This window comes from Aegilops tauschii, chromosome 6 (genome assembly GCF_002575655.3).
Source record: "Aegilops tauschii subsp. strangulata cultivar AL8/78 chromosome 6, Aet v6.0, whole genome shotgun sequence".
Classification (NCBI taxonomy): domain Eukaryota; kingdom Viridiplantae; phylum Streptophyta; class Magnoliopsida; order Poales; family Poaceae; genus Aegilops; species Aegilops tauschii.
The window spans coordinates 449,175,231-449,195,353 of record NC_053040.3 but is presented as its reverse complement, the minus strand read 5'-3'; the positions used below and the strand labels follow the sequence as shown (position 1 = coordinate 449,195,353).

General features: G+C 44.4%; 1 long non-coding RNA gene across 1 annotated transcript; it reads left to right on the top strand.

Moving 5' to 3' along the window:
• Window positions 1-19,094: 19,094 nt before the first annotated feature.
• LOC120965920 (uncharacterized) lies at window positions 19,095-19,708 on the top strand. Its single transcript, XR_005758895.2, has 2 exons — window positions 19,095-19,242; window positions 19,343-19,708. It is a non-coding gene; the product is annotated as an uncharacterized lncRNA (long non-coding RNA).
• The last annotated feature ends 415 nt before the right edge of the window (window positions 19,709-20,123 follow it).

Here is a 20,123-nt window from a genome sequence, read left to right as displayed (position 1 = left end):
TATGAAAACTAGATGACCAGTTACGCCAAATGGCGCAAAGACCCGTTTAAAACCATGTTCGTGTTGAAAATATTTTCATTTTTTCAATAACCGTATATTTGAGTACATTTGGTAAGAACTTGTACCCCGTTATATAAAGGAAGTTAAATGCAAATACTTTTTTAAGGTAATAATGCCACAAATTAGATCATCGGTAGGTCAAGATAGTTGAGTCTACAATTAGGAATTCCGAGTAGCTGTAAACTTGCATTAAAAAAAGAGTAAACACAAGTGACACAATAAAATGTACTTAATACATGAACTCGTGAACATTGTGTACAGGAGAAGTTAATAGAAATAGTAGTCAATTACATCATATAATTTGGTTCTATACTCTTTTGTGTATATATCCTGAATGCTACCCCTTTGTGATCAACTCTTTGTCCTTCAAATCAAATGGCACAGCTACTGCCCCTTGTGAAAAAAGAAAGGACTCTGTAATACTCATAAATGTAAAAGGAAAACATCATGTGATGCATCTCAACCGGCGCAAAACAATGTAAAAACCATACATGCTATCTACATACTCTCATTGTCTAGCAAAGCATAAGTAGCCGAGGGACCCTGTACAAAAGAATTGACAATTCGCAGAAAGAAGCATGCCATCAGCTGTCTATACAACCATAAAACAAGAAGTGGCAAAAGCCCCATCAGAATTGCTAGTCCCCCTTTTGGATATATAAGAATCTGAATTGAGAAAGACCTAGTATTGTGAACCCCGTTTGACAATTTTGAAACTTGAAAGTGTTAGTGAAAGATGATCTTACCTTATGTAACCAGAGCGAAACAATCCAGAAATATATTAAATTATCTCTAGAGTCATAGGTTCAGAGGTACGTAAGGCATCATGGATCCATGACATTTATTCCGAAAAGTATCCATGTGCTGCAAAACAGAAGCTCATAATGTCGTGCCTAAGAAATAATTCACCATATCACGGCCTGCCTACAACATGGAGCGACACACTTCCATAGCCAGTTCCACCAAATACTCCATGTCGCCGTAAATATCCGCGGCTTGATCCTGTACTCATGACCTACAATTCATGCTTAAGTTTAGCCTAAATTCAAAGAATTCGATTAAGGTTGATAACTTGAGATCAAAATTCATAAATGAAAACATTTTTCAGAAATGAAAACATTTTAAATCCCTTTTTAGAGTCAACAGTAGCTGCGCTTGAATTCCTTTTTAGGAAGAAACATGTCTATGATTGAAAAACTCTACTTCTAAATCAAGGTCTTGAACTTAGCCTGGTCCGCTATTTATCAGTTCACTGAAGTAATCTAAAGAACAATATTTATCATGTCTTGCTGGAAATAAACAGTGGACGTACATATTACTAAAGGCAACACATTCCGGTTGCAAAGTTAAAAACAAATTATAATTTGTAAATATTATGGTATTACACCATTGTCATAGAACATGTAATTTCAAATATCAGTTTCGTCCTGAGCATCATATTGCAACATGCCACTCATATTTTTCTGAATGAATACTGTAGCAAAACTCCAATAACGCAGAACAGTAAATGATCCACATGTGAGCTTGATTAGGCAAGCAACCTAGCTTACAAATATTTATTGTGTCCCTCCTTATTACTATAATTTCTCAACATGAACATACTCAAAAACCTAGGGGCCACAAGAACACCTAAAGTGAAAATTCGTCAATGAGTTCCGCGAAAGGCTAGCCATCTAATGATCCATAGCATGAAATACGACATTAAAAAGGTGTTCTATTCTACGAAACATGTGCCAACAAAGTAGTGAGCACTGGGGAGAAGAAGGTGTGGATGCTCCACGCTAGAAAAAGACTGCACTTTCTGCAGATGCAAAAATCAAACCGTGACAGACCTTTTTTTCAGAGTGAACCAATTCAGAAATACCTAAACCAATGTGAAGGAATAAACACCATAGCCATATCTCCCCAACCCATTTAGATTTGCAATTTTTAATGGCTTAGATGCATGAAGACATATACACAACAGCAAGAACAACAAAATAAGAGCTCGCGCGTCCACCTCGAGACTTCATTCAGTTTGAAAGAAACTGCATAAAATGGAGGTAATAACTGGATAGGGTAAAAGATGTTACCAGTGATTGTCCATGTTGGCGAGGTTGCAGAGGTGCATCCACTGAACTGCTCTCATCAGGACACCCAAACCCCATCCATGAAACTATACAAAGCGTCATATCCTTCTTAATCTATCACCAGCCAAAATAGTAGAAGACCAAACATCACCATTTATAAGCTTGCAATGGATTAGATAAAACAAAAGTGCAAAAGGATTATCAGCGAAAATGAATACAAGTTGCAAAATAATGAAGATAGTGTGAAGAAATACATACCTTCCTGTGCTGCTTGCCCTCTACACCGGCCTGCTCCTTCTGCTGTCACCGGCATCCTACCCCTCCCTTGCATCTCACCACATCGTGACAGGAGCGCCGCCTGGAGCTCTAAGCCCACTGCTCCTTGCCCCGTAGCTGGCCTCTGCTTAACCCAGGGACGTGTGCCCCGTCTAGAGCTCCAGCCTCGCTGCTCCTCTCCTCCCCATCGACCTGAATAAGCAAACACAATGCACCAAAGGACAAATTCAGAGAAAACAATAATCCTATGGATCCTGCCAAAGAAAGAAAATAAGAATCCAAGAACACATAAGCGAGAGTACATACAGGAGGGCACGAGGACGATGGAGAACAACCCTATTGGGTTTGTATAAGAATCCATGACTGGTGGGCTCGGCGACCTTCCCATTTGGCTGGGTCAGAATTTGCCGGGCAACCTTTGCTTGCGGGCTGCGCGTAGTACTAGTCAAATATGCATATGGGAGATCATATCAACGTCATAGTTAGGAATTACCGCCGAATTTACAGGCGTACAACGCAAGAACTGATCTGAATCACTCAATCTGATGCTTTCACTTCCTGCGTGCAGACACAATTCGCTCAGTGGAGAAACAAATAATGGTTAGGGTTCAGACATGCTGCGTTCAAACACAATTTATTCACCAGAGAAACAAACAATGCCAATGGTTCGGACGCTTCCACACAAACAAATTTTGCCTTTGTTGGTACGGTGTGGTGCATGGGAAGAATATAAAGGGACGAAAGCGACGCATCTGGCAAAGCACTTTTGGTGACACCTTACCCGTCATTTTGAGTCAATTAATTGATGTCTCGGTCAATTGGAATTCCAAGTCATCTGATCCAAGTCGCCAGGTCCAAGTGGTCGTTCCTGTGCTTGCTAGTCGGTACTAATATGCAGACCAAGCAGATACTTGCATAATCTGAAAAACAAAAAGATACAAACTCTCTTACTGTGCAGTCAAGCTTTTCTGAATGTGACTATATACTAATATGCACAGACAAATTAGATTGACAGGATGAAACATATAGGCCCCCTTCCTTAGTTTAACAGAGAGAGGGCACAGAGGGGAGTGGGGGAGTACTTGCGTGTGGATGGGAGGCTAGACCTCAGCCAACGTCCACCCGTGGTCGTGAGGAGGAGCATGTGGAAGACAGCGGCGGCGGGCATCGGCGATCCTCCTCCGAGCACAACCATGGCGCCGGTGAAGCTCCAACCTACATACACAACACACATAACTGATGCCGCAAAACCAGTTCCTTCACTGAAAAGGGTAAATAACTTCAGAACCAAAATGAGGAGGTTGCTAAATAGATCTCCATCACCATTGCTGTGGAGTTGTCCTTTATCTTAATAATAAGCGTGCAACCACTCCTTTCACTTTTGATCTATCACAGCCGTTAACAGGTTCTTGCTAGCTGCAGTGAACATTGCCTAGCTCAGCAGAAAGTGCACAAAGCATAGCTGGATTGCTAAATATGTACATATGCTTCCAAAAAATTGTTACTCATGGACAGAAACAAACTGAATGAAATGCTCACTGGTTCAGACAAATAAGAATTGTATTCCATGTAGGCACATATAAATAAGAATCGGCACAAACACTGCATAGAGAAATAAGAGCCGGTGCTAGGTAGCTTTATTTATTTGCACGAGGCACACGAGCGATAGTGAAGCTGCACAAGGAGATACCTTGGATAAGCCGTAAGCGGAGCCGGTCTGTGGGCCAAAGAAGTGTGTGATCTTTCAGCAGCCGTCATCCGAGTCGGGGTCCTCCTCCCACGGCTTCTTTGTAGTGAGTCCTCGTGGTGCCTCTATCGCCTGCTAGGCCTGGGCCGCGACGGAGTTGGGCAACGGACAAGAAGGGTGATGTCTCCAATCCCAAAACTTCCAAAGTACAAATCAAACTCTCTTAACAAACACAATATTTCAATGTGTAATTGGTAAATGTGAGATAAAACAGGAAATTCACTTCATATTTTAGCAAATCTTCAGGATGTAGAAGAAGAGACCTGCTCATAATAAAATGAACCGACTCTCTCCATGGTTGCTATTAATTACAATCCTATAAGTGACGCTAGGGATGCAAATATGTAAACATATTTGTGCATATCCTGATCAATTTGGATTTTATAAAGCTAGATTACCATGTCATACACTGTCAAATCCTACTTGCCTTCTATTGTGGGTTGTGGGTAATTTTAAGCTCAGTAGACACATGGTAGCTCAGATTTGAGCATGACTAAGAGGCAGAAGAGGGATTTGTTAAAATAATCAAGTGGCTAATTTGGCATGGAGACAACATACGCGCCGACCACCGGGTGTGCTCCTAGACTATGACCATGCTCTTAACCCGCGCTGTCCTTAATCTGCGGCCGCTTCCCTCCTCACGATAATGCCTAAGATAACAACAAAAGAACAAATGTCAAAAGACAAAACTAAATTACATTTGGAAAGGTCTCGAGGAAAAAAATCTTCGAGATTTGATGTGCTGAATTTCTCATGAAAGATGGCATCTGAGAAAAAAAAGGATCCATAGCAGCTCCAAAATTAACAAGGATCAACAATATTACCAAGAAAGAATACATATAATTTCACATGGCCTTATTATAGCAAAAGACATTCGATAAAAGAAAGAACATCAAGACATTTCATCAGGCTGATGGCGTGAATTAGCCTAGGCATGGATACATTGATAAACAACATGAAGGAAGGAGAATAATGGGGATAGATACCTTTGGGACGATCTGCTGCGGCTGGGAGCAGAGAACATGAGAACCAAGGGCGTGGGGATCCTCGGCACATCTCTGCCTCGTCAAGTCGCGAGGGCGTGCCGGAGACCACTGACCGGAGTTGGCGCCGGTGACCGAAGCGGCGCTGGAGAAGGCGCAGGCAGCGACGCCGGCACATTTGAGGAAGCAGCGCCAGGAGGTCAAGCGGCTTGTAGCAGGCACCCTGACCGCCCCTACGGTGTGGTGCCGTTGCTGGCCGCGTGGACGGCCAAGCGGAAGAATGTGAGGTGGAGGGGCTAGCGTGGGGAGGAGCAGCTGTGAGGGTCGACGACAGCAACACGGGAGAGGGAGAGGAGGAGGAGGCGGCGGTGGCTAGAGGGAGGTCGAGCAGGGGTGGGAGGGGAAAAGTAGGTCGTGCCCGCCTCCTCCCTCCCTCTGCCGCCGCCTCGTCTGATGGCACACTAGGCAAGGCGGAGAGAGACGCCCGCGCACCTCGGATCCCGTGGTGGAAGAGATGCTGGAGGGGGCCACAGACGCGGGAGGATGGAGGAGGAAGCGAGCCAGGCGACTAGGGTTGGAGGGGAGGGGATTGGGTGTGCGTGTGGCTCGGGGGAGCGGGCGAGACGACGGCTCAGGCGGAGGGGGGAGATGCAGGCCGGCTCGCTCGCTCGCACTATTTCGCTCGTGTGGTGCGGTGTGCCCTCACAGTTTTTACCCCACGTACAGCGCGGTGCGGTGGTTTTTACCCCTCGCGTGGTGCGGTGCGCTCGAGCGATGGTTGTGCCCAGCACTTCTTGAGGGTTTATATGTTAGATTATTTTCATGCGCGCAAAAGTTTCTGTTTTTCACCAAGATCAAATCAACTATCACCGTAGGCTATCCCAAAGGTCTTACTTGGCACAAACACTAATTAAAACATAAAAACACATCTAACCAGAGAATAGATGGAATATTTATTGCAAAACAGAACCTAAAAAGCAAAAACAAAAATAAAATTGGGTTGCCTCCCAACAAGAGCTATTGTTTAATGCCCTTAGCTAGGCATAAAACACGAATAGATCTAAGTGTTATCATCTTTGGCATGCAATCCATAAGTGGCTCTCATAATAGATTGATAAGGCAGTTTAATTTTCTTTCTAGGAAAGTGTTCCATGCCTTTCCTTAACAGAAATTGAAATCTAATGTTTCCTTCTTTCATAAATAATTGCACCAATATATCGTTCTATGGAAAGGTCTACCAAGAATAATAGGACATGTAGGATTGCAATCTATACCAAGAACAATGAAATCTACAGGCACATAATTCCTATTTGCAACAATAAGAACCTCATTAATCCTTCCCATAGGTTTCTTAATAGTGGAATCCACAAGATGCAAATTTAAGGAACAATCATGAAATTCCCGGAAACCTAACATATCACACAAAGTTTTTGGAATCGTGGAAACACTATCACCCAAATCACACAAAGCATGGCATTCATAATCTTTAATATTAATCTTAATAGTAGGTTTCCCACTCATCATAAAGTTTTCTAGGGATAGAAACTTCCAATTCAAGCTTTTCTTCAAAAGATTGCATCATAGCACCAACGATATGTTTAGTAAAAGCTTTGTTTTGATTATAAGCATGAGGAGAATTCAAAATGGATTGCAACAAGGAAATACAATCTATTAAATAAAAATTATCATAATTAAATTCCTTGAAATCCAAAAGAGTGGGTTCATTGCTACTTAAAGTTTTGACCTCTCCAATCCCACTTTTATCAATTTTTGCATCAAGATCTAAAAACTCCGAATCATTGGGACACCTTTTAACTAAAGTTGACTCATCTCCAGTCCCATCTTTATCAAGATTCACATTGGAAAACAAAGATTCAATAGGAGTCACATCAATCACTTTAAGATCTTCATCATTATTTTCATGGAAACTAGAAGAACATGCTTTTTATAAACCAATATTTTTAGCATGCATCTTAGCGGTTCTTGCTTTGCACTCATCAATGGAAATTCTCATAGCTTTGAGAGACTCATTGATATCATGCTTAGGTGGAATAGATCTAAGTTTCAAACAATCAACATCAATAGAAATTTTATCCACGTTCCTAGCCAAATCATCAATCTTAAGCAATTTTTCTCCAATCAAAGCGTTGAAATTCTTTTGCGAACTTATAAATTGTTTAACACTATTCTCAAATTCAGAGGGCATATTATTATAATTTCCATAAGAATTATTGTAGGAATTACCATAATTATTAGAGGAATTACTAGGAAACGACCTAGGATTAAAATTACCTCTATACGCGTTATTACCAAAACTGTTCGTACCAACAAAATTCACATCCATAGATTCATTTTATTCTCAATCAAAGTAGACAAAGGCATATCACTAGGATCAGTAGGAGCACTCTTGCTAGCAAATAATTTCATAAGCTCATCCATCTTTCCACTCAAAACATTAATCTCTTCAATCGCATGCACTTTTTTACTAGTGGAAGATCTTTCGGTATACCATTGAGAATAATTAACCATACTATTATCTAGGAGTTTAGTAGCCTCTCCTAAAGTAATTTCCATAAAAGTACCTCCCGCACCTGAATCTAAAAGATTTCTAGAAGCAAAACTCAATCCGGCATAAAATTTTTGTATGATCATCCACAAACTCAAACCATGAGTTGGCCAATTTCTAATCATTAATTTCATCCTCTCCCAAGATTGTGCAACATGTTCATGGTCAAGTTGCTTAAAATTCATAATATCGTTCCTAAGGAAGATGATCTTAGCGGGAGGAAAATACTTGAAAATAAAAGCATCTTTACACTTATTCCATGGGTCAATACTATTTTTAGGTAAACATGAAAACCAAGTTTTAGCACGATCTCGAAGTGAGAACGGAAATAGCTTCAATTTAACAATATCATTATCCACATCTTTTTTCTTTTGCATATCACACAAATCAACGAAATTATTAAGATGGGATGCGGCATCTTCATTGGGAAGGCCGGAAAATTGATCTTTCATAACAAGATTCAGCAAAGCGGTATTAATTTCACAAGGTTCCGCATTAGTAGTGGGAGCAATCGGAGTACTAATAAAATCATTGTTGTTGGTATCGGAAAAGTCACACAATTTAGTATTATCTTGAGCCATCGTGACAAGTAATCAATCCAACACACGAGCACACAAAAAGCAAACAAAGAAGACGAACGGAAGAGGGGCGAAGAAAAGGCAAATCTTTTCGAAAATCGTTTTATTAGTGGGGGAGAGGAAAACGAGAGGCGAATGGCAAATAATGTAATGCGAGGGATGAGAGTTTATGATGGGTACTTGGTATGTCTCGGCTTGACGTAGATCTCCCCGGCAACGGCCCAGAAATTCTTCCTGCTACCTCTTGAGCTTGCGTTGGTTTTTCCCTTGAAGAGGAAAGGGTAATGCAGCAAAGTAGAGTAAGTATTTCCCTCAGCTTTTGAGAACCAAGGTATCAATCCAGTAGGAGACAATGCAACAAGCCACCGAATACCTGCACAAACAAACACCAACTTGCACCCAACACGATAAAGGGGTTGTTAATCCCTTCACGGTTATTTGCAAAGTGACATCTGATAGAGATGGATAAACGGCAAAGTAATATTTTTGGTATTTTTGGTTTATAGATCGTAAAGTAAAAGATTGCAAAGAAAGTAAATAGGAAACTAAAATTGTAGATCGGAAACTTATATGATCAAAAATAGACCCGGGGGCCATAGGTTTCACTAGAGGCTTCTCTCAAGATAGAAAATATTACGGTGGGTGAAAAAATTACTGCCAAGCAACTGATAGAAAAACGCAAAGTTATGACGATATCTAAGGTAATGATCATGAATATAGGCATCACGTCCGTATCAAGTAGACCGACTCTTGCCTGCATCTACTACTATTACTCCACACATCGACCGACTCCTGCCTGCATCTAGAGTATTAAGTTCATAAGAACAGAGTAACGCATTAAGTAAGATGACATGATGTAGCGGGATAAACTCAAGCAATATGATGAAAACCCCATCTTGTTATACTCGATGGCAACAATACAACACGTGTCGGTTCCCCTTCTGTCACTAGGTTTGAGCACCGCAAGATTGAACCCAAAGCTAAGCACTTCTCCCATTGCAAGAAAAACCAATCTAGTTGACGAAACCAAATCGATAGTTCGAAGAGACTTGCAAAGATATCAAATCATGCATATAAGAATTCAGAGGAGATTCAAATAATATTCATAGATAAGATGATCATAAATCCACAATTCATCGGATCTCAGCAAACACACCGCAAAAAAGTATTACATCGAATAGATCGCCAAGAACATCGAGGAGTACATGGTATTGAGAATCAAAGAGAGAGAAGAAGCCATCTAGCTACTAGCTATGGACCCGTAGGTCTGTGGTAAATTACTCACGCTTCATCGGAGAGGCGATGGTGTTGATATAGAAGCCCTCCGTGATCGAATCCCCCTCCGGCAGGATGCCGGAAAAGGCCCCTAGATGGGATCTCACGGGTACAGAAGGTTGCGGCGGTGGAAAAGTGGTTTCGTGGCTCCCCTGGGAGGTTTTGGGATATTTGAGAATATATAGGCGGAAGAAATAGGTCGGTGGATTCACGAGGGGCCCACAAGGGTGGGGGCGCGCCCTCTGACCTTGTGGCCACCTCGTGGCTTTCCTGACGTGCACTCCAAGCCCTCTGGATGTCTTTTGGTCGAAGAAAAATCATCGCGAAAGTTTCATTCCGTTTGGTATTGCTTTTCTGCGAAACTCTAAAACAAGGAAAAAACAGAAACTGGCACTGGGCTCTGTTAGTCCCAAAAATCATATAAAATAACATATTAATGCATATAAAATATCCAAAACAGATAATATAATAGCATGGAAAAATAAAAAATTATAGATATGTTGGAGACGTATCAATATGCTACGAAGATCTTTATCGGTCGTACCGTAATGACAACTTACGTTATTCCCTTTATCATCTGTATGTTACTTGCCCAAGATTCGATCGTCGGTATCTTCATACCTAGTTCAATCTCGTTACCGGCAAGTCTCTTTACTCGTTCCGTAATACATCATCCCGTAACTAACTCATTAGTCACTTTGCTTGCAAGACTTCTTATTACCGAGAGGGCCCAGAGATACCTCTCCGATACTCGGAGTAACAAATCCTAATCTCGATCTATGCCAACCCAACAAACACCTTCGAAGATACTAGTAGAGCATCTTTATAATCACCCAGTTACGTTGTGACGTTTGATAGCACACAAGGTATTCCCCCGGTGTCCGGGAGTTGCATAATCTCATAGTCAAAGGAATATGTATATGACATGAAGAAAGCAATAGCAATAAAACTGAACGATCAATATGCTAAGCTAACGGATGGGTCTTGTCCATCACGTCATTCTCCTAATGATGTGATCATGTTCATCAAATGACAACACATGTCTATGGTTAGGAAACTTAACCATCTTTGATTAACTAGCTAGTCTAGTAGAGGCCTACTAGGGACACGGTGTTTTGTCTATGTATTCACACATATATCAAGTTTCCGGTCAATACAATTCTAGCATGAATAATAAACAATTATCATGAATAAGGGAATATAAAATAACAACTTTATTATTGCATCTAGGGCATATTTCGTTCATTTGGTATACCTTATTGCATGGATGTGCTAGAAGCAGAATGTATAGCCGCGAGAGAAGGAATCAAAATGGCCCTAGAGCATACATCGTTGCCATTGGTCATACAATCGGATTGTGCCAAGTTGGTTAATATGCCAAATGACCCAGATAAGAATCAGTCGTACTTAGGCCATGTGGTGAATGAGATAAAGGAGGTGATGAAGGAGAGAGAGAGCATCTATGTATACATATTGGGCGTTTACAGAATAGGACTACAGATCGTTGGCTTATATGTTGAGAATGAAACTCTGAACCGACTTGTGGTTGCAGGAGCCTCCAAATACTCTGATTAGCTTGATGGCAAGCGATTGTACAACTATTCCTACATAAATAAAGCTCTTTTTTCACGCAAAAAAATCACTTTGGTAAAAAAAATGTCTATAAATGTGTTGTTGTAGTAGTGAAAACAATATAACATAGTGGGCAGGAATTCGTCGATGACTGGGACGACTAGCTACCATGCTAGCAAGCGTCGTCGTCGGAATAAGTAAAAGAAGGGGCTTTGGAATAAGTTGGGTGTGACATGATCTCATTTTCTTTTAGGGGTGTGTGACGTGACCTCATGAAGGGGTGAAGTCTCAGGTGTGATATTTCACCCGGAAACGCGTCCGTGGCCGCACGCCCACATCCATCGGAATTAAATGACTTCCACAGTGTTCATTTCCCTCCGAACCCAATACCTGGAGGAAAATTCACTGAAATCCAGTTATCCTAATGGATCACCTCAAAGAAGCTTTAGGCCGCACCTTCGTGTGAGAGTAATTGCTTAGTATGGACACGAGTTGCAAATGACCCATATGGTGCCGTATATCTCATGGGTTGCTCAGCTCACCAGTCATGTGTTGTCTGAGATAAGGAGCAGTTTTGGGTACAGGGTACCCTTTGGTTGAAAGTCGTTCGAGCTTTTTCTGGAAGTATGCCATCGGTACGAGCCTCGTAGAAAAGCAATCGCTAATCCACAGGGCTCATACTTCAGCGCTGCAGCGCTTCATACTCGGACCTCGGCTCGAGCCATTTTCTCTACTCCTTAACCTGAAAAAAGAGGGTTACGTTGTGTCCTCGCGATGAGGACTTTCAAATAAGATCAATTTTGAACACGTTTTAACAAAATTTGAAAATATTAAGTTTCAACTCTTGAAATTTAGTACAGACGAAAAATAAAATTACGATTTTTGTCTTGCGACCGACAAAAAAAATGCCTTGAAGTTTTATCTATTAAACTTGGTAAGAGTGAGCAAGAAAATTGCAATTGTCAGCTCAAACATCGAGGTTTCAGCGATTGAAACTTAAAACTTACTATGTCCTCGTACGGGATCCAACTATTTATGAATCGTGAGGCAATCGAGCGGCCGAGCAGGACTTAGCAGATGCGTGCCCGTGCACCTGCACGCCCCTGTGAATTTTCAGTCTGAGAAGCATATGGTGGACGGTACAAACGCCATAACCCATAAGTTATATGTACATCTCTACATTGAAGATAGGATACATGAATCTGTGTGTACCCGAACCACCATTAAAGCCCCCTATTTTTGAGGGGTAAAGCCCCCTATATCTTGATAATTCCATTCACACCAAAAAGATGCTCACATGCTTGTAAATGGTTCCAATTTTTAGGGTGAAGTACAGCGGCCAATGGCAATAGCTTGCTTGGATGTGTTGCCATGTTGCACACTGCATGACACTAATACACATGTTGAAAACTGAGGAAGTTTTTATATGTGTTCGTGCACGTACACGTCACCACGTACCTTCAACGTTGACGCTGATGCATCGCAGCTCATGTTGAAGAAGATCCGACCGGGAGCGCAATACGCAGGACTGTCGGCGGATGCTTTCGCAAACCCGAAACCCCGCACACCCGGGAGGGACCATGTCAGGTAGTGCGGCGGCTATGGGCTTCCCTAGGTCGATTCGCTCACCCCTAGAGCCTCGGGATTCGCAGCTCTCGAGCAGGAGGAGCAACGAAGAACGAGAGAGAAAAACGATGGAGAGATAAAACATAGATAAAAAAAATAGTATATTGATGTTTTGATTGTGTGTTGTTCAATCGACCGCCACCTCCAAGAACATATATAAGAGGCGGATGGACTTCCCATGCAAGAAAAAGACTCCAAACCTCATCAAAAATCTTCCAAACTTAACCGACTTGGATTCAGGTATGCCCGAGACAGAAGTTTGGTTTTTGGTTTCTACATGCCACAGACTACCTCGGATGTAGACGTGCCCAAAGAAAATTTAACCATTTCGACGAGGCGAACAAGTTCTGTGTTGAACACTTTTTCATCCGAGGCCATGTGGATGACTTCACGGGTCCATTTTCAGCTCTTGGCCGGGTCTAGCTCACATAGTCGGGTTTAGAATTCCATGTCACCTCCCTCGGATTTTGAGACCTTGGCTTTGGAGGCTTGGGATTTGAAGACCTTGGATTTTGAGACCTTAGATTGTATATGACCTCAGATTGCACATGACCTCGGATTGCCTAGGACCTCGGATTGCCCAACAGGATTTTTCCGCATGATCTTGTTTTAGCTCCACAGGTTGCAGATGACCTCGAATTGAGATGGTGTATAAATAAAGTTTGATCGTCCTTCCAAGACGAAGACATTTCATGTAGAGAACTTTTCCATCGGAGGTCATCTTGAAGGGTTAATCGGCTTAACAATACTCCAGAACCCTGCATCTCAATACTCCGAGCTCAGTTTCCGCCCCCGAGATCAGGTCGGATGGCAATGACCGGAACATAGAAGTTGCTCACTTGGACGTGGAGTATCTGTTCCCGAGCTCAAATGCTCCATGATGAACAATAAAAATTGAAAAATAGTAAAATCTGAATTTTTTTGGTAAAGTTTTGACAAATGTTTTGTATGGTTGCAAAATTTTAGCATGAAATAACATTAGTGGAAGTCGTGCAATAAAAATAGAATTGGTGCATCAAAAAATCTAGTTTTGAAAACGATTTGGAGTGTTGATTTGTGCCACGACTTCCATGCAAGCATAGAAAATATTTGTCAAAGTTTACCATAAAAAACTTCAGAAAGCTTTGAATTTGTTTACTATTTTTTTGATTTTACTGTTTATCATGGGTGCATTTGAGTTCGGGATGAGAATAGGTCTTCCGTGTTCACTACAACTATACAGAACTTTTTCATGTTGAAAGTTCTTTCATTCGTGGTCATCTTAATTACGTTTATTGCGGTGCCAAAAACTGGCATCAACAATTTATTATTGTTGTAGACTTTCGTCTATATTGACATCAACAATTTCACTTTTTAGGCTAAAGTGTCACGAACAATAACATAATCTTCGCAGTTATTTTTGGATGTGTGGTAGACTTGTAGATTGGCTAATTAACGACAACAATGTACTGCAATGGTGGCCTGATTGCGCACGCGATCACCGTATAATAAATCCAAGACATACCGTCGATTATCCGAGGATCAAGCAATCACACGAGCACGACACCGAGATTTGTTAACGAGGTTCACCGATATGGCTACATCTCCGGGGCCTGATTATGGACGCTCCTCCCCATGACACCGCTACAATATCGCACCAGGTCGCCCTGGACGCCGGCACACGCCGCCGGCTTCCCCTGAGTTCCTGTGCTATTATGTTGGCATAGGTTACATCGTGTGTCTACCCCCACTATATATGAGAGGCCTAGGATAGAAGTGTCCTAGTAGGACACAACTCCACATCCTATGTAAACACAATACAACTCCTAGTCCAGCTGTAACCTACCTTGTACACAATATTCGACACAACTTCAACAAACTCCACCTTGGCGAATATACTCCACCACCTTGGATTTGTCCATGCGTCAAACTTCCATGTACATTGAACTTGAGCTTATCCCAAGAGTATCGCTGCTACTCCAAAGACTCCATATGACTCCACCTGCAACTTGTAGTTCCTTCTTTTCTTGACCACGGTCAACACTCGAGCAAAATTAAGTTCCTTGCTACTCTAGTTTGTACTCCGAACTTCCAGAGTTCCGTCCAACGCCATCACACACCGACCACTGACCTGTGTGAAAGTGAACAACTCACATATTGGGTATCACACATAAGAGTTACCTGAACTCAACATCACCGTTCCTTTCTTGAACGCCTGTTCGAAACTTGAAGGAATTTCACCATTGCTTGTAGTCATCCCGATTCAAATTCGCAGTTGTCTCACCACATGTATGACCACCAGAGCCCTGGCCCGTCTCCATGTCCCGTGCGCGCCGCACGCCTCGCCGCTATTACCGCGTCGAGCCTCCGCTGTCCCGGTCGAGTCTCAAGGGTCGCGAACCCGCACCACTCAATCCCCACTGCAGAGTACCACCGATGATCACCGACCGATGACGAGTTTCACGCTTTCATCAGACCACTGGGCTCCAGTCCAAACTACGTGCCACTCGCTTTTCCCCCAGCTGAAATAGGCTTCGATTCTTTGGATCCCTACATCATAGCCCCTCAATCCAGCTCCACCTTCAACATGACTCCATGGTAGATGATCAGTCCACCTTCGCGCCCCGTCGACTTCAAGCTCACATGCGTACGCCACCTTGAATCAACCCCGCGCCATAGTCTTGTCGAAGCCACACAAGCACTCAGGCATGTGCCACGTGTTTCCACGTCCCAGAAGTCGGTCACCATCAGCATCACGCTCCTATGTCGTTGTCGCCGATCCCGCACCGTCTTCTGTACCAACCGACTTGTGTCAGCCAAACTTGTCCGACTGCAGACACATTCCAGACTCCTCAAGCCGTCACCGTGGCCATCGCCATCCAAACACAAATGTGTACCAACAAAGAAAACAAAAGCACAATCATTCATAGCCTTCCCGTGTGAACACCAAAGGAGATTAACAAAGCAAGCCAAGGCTCCTAATTCACCACACGTATGTAGCTTTTGAACGAACTTCTCTGTTCCTTTCTTGATAAGCATCATGATCTGACTCCAAGTCCTTGTGCCAATCTTTTTCTGTCACAAACAAATCTGAGGTGCTCCACCACATACGGACGCCTCCCGATCAGCAGCAATTCTCCATAGGATTTAGCACAAGCAGCCCAACGTGGGCCTCGCCAACCCCAGCGCACTACGCAATAGGCCTCCAGCACACAAATAGCTTGATTAGGCCGCACCAGGCCATCACGCCAAGGATCTGCCCTCCAGTGCCATGGCCGACCACGCTGCTTTGATTGCCCATCCGATTTGACCTGCTGATTACGTGATACGTCGCGCCGTCGCCGAGAACACCGCCTGCTGGACCGCGTCGCTGCTGCCGCAATTCGCGTGCGCTGCTTGACGCTCGCCCGATCGACCCACCTGATCGATCGCCGCACGTCTTGCCAGCCACCGTACGTGCTGCTGCAAGTCCCGCCAAGAACTCTGCTGATCGATCCTTCAATCCTGCCGAGAACCGCGCCGTAACCGGCTACATCTCGAACTTGATACTTCTTCTAGATCAACAATCCACAGCCTCCCAACAGCCTAGCTCTGATACCACTTGTAGAATAAATCCGAGACATACCATCGATCATCCGAGAACCAAGTAATCACACGAGCACGACACCGAGATTTGTTAACGAGGTTCACCGATATGGCTACATCCCCGGGGCCTGACTATGGGCGCTCCTCCCCATGACACCGCTACAATATCGCACCAGGTCGCCCTGGAGGCCGGCACACGCCGCCGGCTTCCCCTGAGTTCCTGTGCTATTATGTTGGCATAGGTTACATCGTTTGTCTACCCCCACTATATATGAGAGGCCTAGGATAGAAGTGTCCTAGTAGGACACAACTCCACATCCTATGTAAACACAATACAACTCCTAGTCCAGCTGTAACCTATCTTGTACACAATATTCGACACAACTCCAACAATCACTAACATCCAGCTTAAATTATGTTGGCAGCTTTGTTTAGTTTAGTCGACCACTAAGACGCCCAGCGTCACATTTTGATGGTCATTATTAAGCTCTTGAAATAGGCTTGCGTCTTATTATATATATAAAGCAATCATCAAATTAAGTACACGGCCGAACGATATGAGATCGTGAGGTTGCCCTCATACAATGCCGATCCCAACAAAACCGGAACACGCAGAACGCACGCGACTACGCTACCGAGAAAGAAAATAGGGGAACTGAGTACAACGTCACACTTGGCCCTAAACACATAAGCTCCGCAACAACGCCCTTGGGAGGGAAACGGCGCAAAGCGTCGCCGCTGTTGAGTCCAAAAGGGATAAGGGTCTTCACCCGGAACCCTGGCATGTCGAGGAGCACCACGACGACGTCTTCCGGAAGAGAGCGGTGCCCGCAAGCACGCCTTCGTCGGCGACAAAGCATGGGGCTATCACTCGGCAGCTCCCTCGTGGCACCACGAGGTCTTCAGCACAAGCGCGACGAGTTCAGCTCCCCAGATCCGGATCGGGCCGATGCCACTGTCAATGACAGGGAGTGCGCCCGACCCACCCATAGGGCCAAGAGGGGGAAGCCACCACCATCGATGTGGTGCCCGTCGAAGAGCCAACCATGCAAACCGCCATCCAAAGCCGTCGCTCCAGCGTCCGAATCCGAGCCACCGCCATCCGTCCACATCACGGAGCACCAACCAAGGAAGGAGGAGAGAAAAGGTGTATCCTTTCGCTCCTAGCCCGGCATCAGTCACGGAATCTGGGTTGATGCCCCCACAGTAGGGGGCATCCACACCTGCGTTCCTATCCAGTCCCGGAGGACTGGGGGAGGGAGGGGGACACAACCCCATGACTACCGACGACCGCCACCGAGCCCACTCGCATGATTCCTCGACCGTGGTCATCGACTCCGATCTGCCCGACGGAATAGAAGAAACCCGGCCACCACCACCGACCACCGCATCCACGAGGAGAGAGACCTCATCACCTGCGAAAAACACCCGGACCGAGACCTCCATCACCTACCCAGAGCGAGAGCTCCAACCTGCCTCGGGCCCCAAGCCGATCCGCACGAGCACGAGCCCATGTTCCCAGCCATCTCCGCATCACGAGAAATCACGCCGCTGGCCCGGATCTAGGAGAAGAGATGGGCTACCACCACCCGCACCCTGCCGCCGAGCACCAACCACCGCCGCCAAGCCGCAGCGGCCGCCTCACCGGCCAGTGCACCCACGCCCCTGGCCGCCAACAGAGCCAACCGAACCTGGCGGACCAAGCCACCACGAGCAGGACCAATGGAGCCACCGCCATGTCGGCACCACTACCATGCCGAAATGGAGCAGCATCCACCGATCCACGCCGCCCACGGCCCTCGCCCTCGCCGTGAGGGATAGCCGCCAGGCAGATCTGGTCACAACAGCCCCGCCACCACAGCCACCCTGCATGTTCCCCCGCCTACCGCCGCCCGAAACATGACACACACACACACCTACGCCCACCAGAGCACCAGCATGCCGCCACACCGCAGTGCCCGGCGACCGTGCCGCGCCCAGGCCGGAGGAAACCACACCACGCCGGCCCCTACCCACGCGGGAATGAGGATACCCCGCTGCCGCTAGCTCCAGACAAGCTTTGCCCGGCCGAGCCCAGTGGCGTTGGCGAGGGAGGCAGGAGACTGGCGTTGGCGAGTGGAGCTATTTTGGATTTTCGGTCATTATTAAGCTCGGTCTGCCTAATCAGCTTAGTCCCTGTATAGTGCCAGTCACATGAACAACACAATCCCTCGTATGTCTGGCTAGCTCGCCTTGCATGTCACGACGTCCCGGCAGCCGAAGGGTGAGGAGGACGTAAGAGAGCGACGACTCTGCTTTTGCCCATCACCTTTCATGGCCATGTGAATCACCGTATCTTTGGTCATGTGAATAATTCTGGTCCCAAGTTACATCAGGAGTAAGGTTGTCTTTTTAGGTGTCATTTAACACCGTCGGTAGTAAAAATGGACGAAAATGTCACAAGAAATAAAATTTGAACTTTATGTTAGGTAGGGAAGAAAAAGTTTTTCAGTGTCAAATAGCTAAACACAATTTAAGATAGTGTTAAATAAGGAATTCCCTCTAGAAAATAGATTTTGCATAAATCATATACTAAGGCATTTTTTTAGTAGTATAAAATTAATCCAGAAATTGGCAACACAAGTTCAATTGATCCATATCCGTCTGAAATACCGAGTATCAATATCCTTTAGTTTTTTATCGGAGGATATCAATGTCAATTAATGTGATTCCAAAAATAGTAGGGCTCTTCATTATAAAGCCCTTTCATGTCACCCACAGAGTAGCTCCTAGGCCAGGCCAAGAGACAAGGTACCATCACAACGAAAAGCAAATAGGATACGTGGTGAGTTTCTCGGTTCCAACTTTGACTACAAGAGACGATCCATGGCGACTATGAATAAACTGCTGCTTCTTCTAGCCACTGTCCTTCTAGTGTCATCCTCAGGTATTTACTTCCGATCATTCTGATATGATTTTGTTATGGGCAATTAAGCTAACATGATTGACCATGGCCTGAATTTCCTTGTGTTTACATACATACACAGCCTTGGCGGCGCAAATTCCTCCTCAGTACGATTGCTCGAAGGTGATCTACTCCGGCAAATGCCAAGCGGTCACGTGCTACACGGACTGCCTGAAGAAGTACGTCAGAGCAGAAGGCATCTGCGTCCCGGAGGGATGCAAGTGCAACTATTATTGCAAATCCCTCCTTCCCCAAGCACAACGCAACTGATGAACTAAATTCATGATGATTAGTGTGCCAAGGACGGATGGCCTTGTGTAACGACGATCTGATGGGATCTGCATGATAATTGCAGAAGAGATTTGGATGTGGGTGTAGTAATCTTGTTACTCATGTAGAAATATTGGACGTTGTAAGAGAAAATAATAAATGGTAAGCGGATTTTCTACATGTCATTCTTCGGTTGGTTTCTTCTTTAGAAACACATTCAAATATGTGGTTATCTAAATTCAGTCTAACCAAGCTCCGGATCTTCGAGTGAAAGCCCTGTTCCTAACCTTTGAAGGCCTTGTGTAACGACGGGGTTTAATCATATTGCTTGGTTTCAATCTGTCTACATCATCTCATCTTGCTTAGAGCATCTCCAATAGAAGATGCAAATTTGGAGATTTAAAACAAGAGATGTCACAATTTACATCTTTAAAAAGTCCTTTTTGCATCTCCAAAAAGGGGCCAATTCCAACAGATGATGCCAAACAGAGATGTAAAACAACTACTTCAATAGAAGATGCAAATGGAGATGTAAAAACTATATTTCAACCAGTACTTCATTTGAGGGGGCGGCGAGGTTTGGCGGCGGCGAT